The following is a 6,730-nucleotide window of genomic DNA, read 5'->3' as shown; positions in this document are numbered from 1 at the left end:
TCCAGAACCACAGAGCATCGAAGCTTCACAGAACCCAGAATCTGTGCGCTAGTGTCTGGGCGACCCTCACAACAGAGCCGCACAGCTGCCCATCAGAACCCATTTCCCTTTTTCCTGTGCACAGCTACCCTGCATCTCCCAGCCTTCCCACCCCTTACAGCTGGGGCACAGTGTCTCGTGTTACCAAGGGGAAGGGGTGGAGGTGGTGAGGGCCTTGGCCAGCCTGCATCCTAGGACGGAGGGCACGATGTCCCTGTGGTCACCCCACCCCGCTGGTTGAAACACTCACCTGGAAGCAGGGAGGAGAAACAAAGTGGGGGCAGAGCCTGGGAACTGACACCCACCTGCCCTGGACTCTCACAGGAAGGGGACAGAGACATCTTGAGCTTCAGCCCAGTTTTGGGAGACACTATGTTCCAGCAACAAACTTCTGCCTTAAAAGCCAAGGTGCTTTACAAACCCCTCCCCAGCTGTCACAGAAAGTCAGACTTCATCTCATCACATTTTCCTCAAACCCCAGCTCACGCTGAGACCACCTCTCAGGTGATGGTACTTCAGAGCAGCCCCTTTAGAAGATCCCTGGATTTCAGCTCTCACAGCCCTGCCTTCAGTTTAAGCGAGAAGTTTCCTTGACAACCTTGACAAACCTGCTCAGTTTCCTTAACAACCAAGCTTCGCAATCTCCCAAACTCTTCTCCTTCAAACATTCCTATTCTAGGCTTGATGAGCCTAAAGTGACAGTGCTGTCATCACGTGCCAGAGGGTGACTCCTCCAAGCCCGTAGTTACTGGTTACATGATGCTACTGATGATGACATCCCAGAAGAGCCAGCTTTGCAATATCACCATTTCTGGACTCGGCACTGGGTCCCTTTCCACGGACAGAGTGGAGTGGCTGTTTCCACGGGCCCCGTGGTGGAAGAGCTCCCCTAATGCAGCCAGGACTTCATCCTTTCCAGGTGATTCCAGGGTCCTCATTCTCCCCAGAACCCCACCCACATGGCTACTGTCTGTGCCAGTCTATACGGGACCTTGGTAATCTCCTAAAATGAGGGTTATTTTATACACAGGTAATGGGTTGAATGCTGGACCCCAAAGATGTGCCCCCCAGAACACAGGAACAGGACCATATCTGGGAAAAGCGTCTTTGTATATGTAGTTAAGGATCTCGAGGTGAGGTCATCTTGGGTTAGGGTGGCCCTCAATCCAATTGAGAGAGTCCTTAGGAGAGACAAAACAGGAGAGACTCAGACACAGAGGAGAAGCCATATTACGACAAAGGCAGAGATGGGAGAGATGCAGCCTCAAGCCTGGGGATGCCTGGAGCCCCTAGAAGCTGGAAAAGGCAGGAAGAACCCTATCCTGGAGTCTTTGGAGAGACTTCCGTCCTGCAGACACCTTGATCTCAAATGTCTGGTCTCCAGGACTGCGGGAGGATGAATTCCTGTTGTTTTAAACCACCCAGCTTGTGGTCATTTGTTACAGAAGCCACAGAACGGTCACACAGACCCTGCTCTGTAGGATCCTGGAAGTGCAGGTCTCATTAAAGGCCAACAGAGGCTGGATTGCAGAACCCTTAGGGTCAGCACTGGGCCCCAGAAATCCTAAAGCAGCGGCTGGACACAAGAATGTTGAGGGGTCAGCTGGAAGCCCATCCCTAAAGGTGCCGGCTGCACACGGCCTCCCCAGGTTTTTATGCCTGTACAAGTTGGGGATAAGTATTTCCATCCTGATTCAGGACTTCTGATGTCACCCTTCACGTTGCTAATTAAGAACCCACTAGTTACACAGAGGAAAACCCTATCAGGACACTTGCTCCAGTGGTAAACAATTCTGAAGTTGGTCAGAGGTGGGGAATCAGCTCCCAGGCAGCCAGCAGCCCCTCCGCAAGGCGCGTCCTCATTGCAAAGCTGGGGGACCGGGCCGAGGCGTCCCTGAGTAAACGTGAGCTGACTCCCAGGCCAGCTGCTGCTGAACTGTTCCCACCCTTCCCAGCTAAAACACCTGAATGTGCGCAAGGACTTGAAAGCCTAGAGGAAGGGCCGTGGAGCCACACCAGCGACAGCACGCAGGCCGAGTTGGTGCCTGCAGGCCAGGCAGGATGGTCGTAACCCCGGGCGCACTTCTGGAAACTTTCCATCTCCCTGCCTGACGTACCCCTCCTGTTCCGGCCCCCACTGCTTTTTTCCTTCCTCACCTCTGCCCGGTGTGAAATTCCAGTGGCAGGTATGGGTGACACATCCTCTTCTTTAGCAGGCAGCAAACTGGCAACTCCTGCAGAAAGTCCAGCAGAGCCCCACTCGCACCGGGCCACGCACAGAGCCGTGAGCCCTACTCCCTCCCACCAGCCCAGCCCCGAGACTGCTGACGGGGCAGAGAATATGGCGTCAGGCACAGCTGCAGGGGCTCTTGCTGTCTGGAGCGGTGTTTATATTGACCTCAGCCCAGGCACACCTGGGGAGGGCTGGCCGGCCCGATCAGGCTGCCCAGGTCAGCCAATCCTCACCCATCAGGGGCTCAGAGTTGCAGAAAATGGGCCTTGCTGAACTGGCCAGGTCCAAGGAACAGGTGTGGTTTCCTGAGGGTCAGGATAGACACGGGGCTGCAACTCTGCTTGTTTTCTCAACATTTTGTCTGGTTCATGAGTGGGAGACAACTTCAAGAAGACCCTCTCCTAATGAGAAGAAGCCAGGAGTAAGGGAGAGGAGGGGTGGTGGGTGGAGACAGAGGCCTGGTGCCTCAGCTGCAGTGGAAGCCTCTGGAAAACCCAGTGGAAGGAGGCCACACAGAGTGAAGCCCAAGCAGACCTGTCAGAGCTGCTGTTTGTTAGTTCAGGTCCTGCTCTGAGGTGCTTTGTGTCAGCTCTGACCAACAGGTGGGCTGGGGGTGCTCTGCAATGAGGGCTACTTGCACGGTTCCTGTGTGCCCAGCCTTTCTGGGTGCCTGCCCAGGTGACCTCCATACCCTGGGAGGGGCCTGACCACGAGAGCCCCGGAGGCTGCTGGGTACCTGCCCAGGTGAGCTCCATATCCTGGGAGGGGCCTGACCACGAGAGCCCCGGGGGCTGCTGGGTACCTGCTCAGGTGAGCACCATATCCTGGGAGGGGCCTGGCCACGAGAGCCCCGTGTGCTGGGAGGGGTGTGTGTGTATGAGCGTCCTCTCTGTGCAGCCGGCACAGAGTTGCTTAGCAACTTCCCTGTGGGCAGCGCTGGGATGAAATGAGAACCAGGAGATGCCACGGACCCCCTGAACCCCCGTCCATCCCGAGTGATGAGGTCAGTAGGTGGGTGCTGGCCACTGTGCTGCGTGAGGGAGACCCCACAGGTACCTCTTGTGCCTTCCACCTGACACCACGGAGGCCTCCTCAGGACAGAGCAGACAGCCTGCCTGGGGCAGGTGGGAGCTCCTGGTGACCCTGCAGGGGACACGAGAGGGACGGACCAGGCAGGAGGGGGTGGCAGCCCAGGCAGAGCCATGGGGCTCGGGGCCGAGGGGCCTTTCCGGGTCTGAGCTGAGGGTGGACGTGCAGGTGGTGAGTGTGATCCAGGAAAGCTACCCTGGTGACGTGAGGCTGAACCTGCTTCAGAGTGACAAGCCTTCCGGATGATCCCAGAACAGGACAGTGAGACGGATCCTGTTAGAAGAAGGTGAGTGAGTGCCCCCAGGAGGCGGCCCTGTGAGCTGGCCCCGGGAGGGGGTGAAGGGAACAGGCGTGGAAGCTGCGGGGAGTGGGCAGTCCCCCTGGGTGGGCGATGGGTGCAGACCCTACTCCGTGGTCCCACAGCCGTGCTTCCGGCTGGATTATTTGGCTTCTTGGAGCCTCAGCTTCCTGGTCTGCTCCTGGGGTGATGATGCTGAGTGAGACTCTCCGACGCTTCTTCACTGTCTGCCCCTCAAGCCTGTGAGAAACGGAATATTTCTTGCCATCTCAGTAAACAAAGGATGTCACAGCCATCAGCACCTGCAGCCCTCCAGTGTGAGGGGAATTCAGGATATGTAAATACAGAATGCAGGCCCCAGAGAGCGGAGGTGCATATCAAAGGAAGGAATTCGTGAGCCTGACTCCGGCATCTTCGCATACAAAGGAAAGCGCTGCATTCCTCACCTTGGAGAGCAGGTTCTCCTTAGCTGACAATCACCTTTTCACGTCCCCCATCACCTGCGCCAGCCCCCCGCCCTGTCCCCTCCCCCCGGTGCTTTAGCTCAGGGAGGAAGGGGCGCACAGGGCCTCGGCTGAACAAGAGGCCTGGGAGCCTCGGGAGGAACTTTCGCCGCTTTCCCCGCCGTCGGGAGGAGGGTCGCTGACGCTGCGGCCGGACCCTGCGCCTCCCTCGCCCCGTGTCCCCTCAGGACGCTCAGGCCGCCCTCTCCCCACGCCCCCCGGGGCCCCGCGAGCCAGGCCGAGGGCAGGGCCGAGAGGAGGGGCCGAAGTTCCCCGGGACCAGACCCCGAGGCCGCTCGTTCTGCACAGCAGCGGCGGGTGGCCGCGAAGCCCTTCCCCTCAGAAGCTGCTCTTGCGCGGCCGCCCGGCACCGGACCCACTTACCCGGCCCGCCGTCCCCACGACTGTCGCGGCTTCGGCCGCCGGGGCCCCTCCGCAGCCGGCAGCGTCAGTGAGGCCACCCTCCCCTCGGGCGCCAGGGCAGCTCCGTGACGGCGGAGGGAAGAGACCCCGAGCCGGGAGCTCCAGCTCTGAGGAAACGCGGGCTCCGTTCTGGGCGCAGTGGGTGGGGCCGTTCTGCCCCGAGGCATCCTGGGAGGGAGCGGGGCGCCGGGGGAGGAGCCGCCAGCAGCTCAGGGCCCCGTCGGGGGTCCTGGAGGGGCGGCCCGGCCTGAGGGCCCCGCCCACTGTGGCCGCAGCGCAGGCCTTTTTCCTGGAATCCTACACAAAAAGTCAGAAAGATACACACGGTCTACAGTGAATGTTCACAAATGGTGGTTGCTGCTGTGCTTACTATCCTATTAAACGTGTGAAATCCATAACACACTTGAAGTTCAAAATTAAATACGATTTTATTTATTTACTTATTTATTTTTTGCGATACGCAGGCCTCTCACTGCTGTGGCCTCTGCCATTGCGGAGCACAGGCTCCGGATGCGCAGGCTCAGCGGCCATGGCTCAGGGGCCCAGCCACTCCGCGACATGCGGGATCCTCCTGGACCGGGGCACGAACCCGTGTCCCCTGCATCGGCAGGCGGACTCTCAACCACTGCGCCACCAGGGAAGCCTCTAAATACGAATTTTCACCTTTCTAATTGTCTCTCTGCTATTCACAATTGTCGTTAATGAATCAGAGACTGTGGCATCACTAGTTAAAAATGAGCTTGTTAAAAAAATAGAACTCAGGCCCACCGGACCTACTGAATCACAATCTGCAATTTTACAGTCTCTCCAGTGTACCTGTGGACCCATGAATAGTTGTAAGGTACATTTCTACCTCGACATGTCTTTTCTGTCTGAGAAATACACACATCTTATCCAGTTTGATATAAATAAAACACTCAAAAATGCATATGCCTGTGTTGAAACCATCATTTTATTATTTCTTTTCCAGATAAGTATAGTCTCTATACTGGTTTTGTGGATCACATGCCATACTCTTTTTTTGTAGTTAGAAATAGAGAAAGTTACTTTGTAAAAAAAAAAAAAAAAATATATATATATATATATATATATATATTAGTGGATGATTGAAGACACTCTTCTAAATTAAAACCAGTTCTCTTAATTTGCTCTTTTCTTCTTGGGTCATATTATGAACTCTTCCCGTGGCCACATGGCATGTGTACTTTTAATTTCAGGGACTGCTGACATTCCAGGATGTGCCCATAGATTTATCTCAAGAGGACTGGGAATGCCTGGACCAAGATCAATGGGAGTTGTACAGGGATGTGATGTGAGAAAAGTATAGGAACCTGCTTTCCTTGGGTGAGGATACCTTCCTTCCAGAATTCCTTATCCACCCACAGGGTTTAGAGGCCTTCATTTGTAGAATGTCTCCTGGAGTGTTCTGCTTCCTACAATAGGGTTTCAGATTGCAACGATTCAGGAAATATTAGGAGTTTGTGGGTATAATTTATGTTATTCTTTGAAAATTGCAGCCTTCTTTATAATATACTTTGTAACTGCTTGGGATGTGTCTATATGAACAGTGTACTATATGCTTCTGTTATAGTCCTTACAATATTTTATTCTCTTATTATCTGTAACAATCTTCCATGGATTCTTTGGGCTTAAGGTGTATTAAAAGGGAGACGGCGATTCTGGGACTTCCCTGGTGATGCAGTGGTTAAGACTGCGCCTGCCAATTCAGGGGACACCCCCCACACGTGTCCGTACCCCGACCTCGAGCCTCAGCCTCACCGGGGGCCTAACCCTAACCCTAGCTCCGGCCCTTCGCCGGGCCGCCAGGCCTGAAGCCTGAGGCCTAGCCTCACAGCATGCCGTGCCCTACACCGCACACGCCCCCCCACACGTGTCCGTACCCGGACCTCGAGCCTCAGCCTCACGGGGGGCCTAACCCTAACCCTAGCTCCGACCCTTCGCCGGGCCGCCAGGCCTGAAGCCTGAGGCCTAGCCTCACGGCATGCCGCGCCCTACGCCGCACACGCCCCCCCACACGTGTCCGGACCCCGACCTCGAGCCTCAGCCTCACGGGGGGCCTAACCCTAACCCTAGCTCCGGCCCTTCGCCGGGCCGCCAGGCCTGAAGCCTGAGGCCTAGCCTCAC

The 6,730-nt window shown here is 56.2% G+C and overlaps 1 long non-coding RNA gene across 1 annotated transcript; it reads left to right on the top strand.

The window, feature by feature from the left end:
* The first annotated feature begins 3,208 nt into the window (after window positions 1-3,208).
* On the top strand, window positions 3,209-4,366 carry LOC136792991 (uncharacterized). Its single transcript, XR_010837655.1, has 3 exons — window positions 3,209-3,275; window positions 3,530-3,647; window positions 3,785-4,366. It is a non-coding gene; the product is annotated as an uncharacterized lncRNA (long non-coding RNA).
* The last annotated feature ends 2,364 nt before the right edge of the window (window positions 4,367-6,730 follow it).

Source organism: Kogia breviceps, chromosome 18, assembly GCF_026419965.1.
Source record: "Kogia breviceps isolate mKogBre1 chromosome 18, mKogBre1 haplotype 1, whole genome shotgun sequence".
Classification (NCBI taxonomy): Eukaryota; Metazoa; Chordata; class Mammalia; order Artiodactyla; family Physeteridae; genus Kogia; species Kogia breviceps.
Note: the sequence above shows the minus strand (reverse complement) of the source record. Positions and strands in the feature narration are given on the sequence as shown.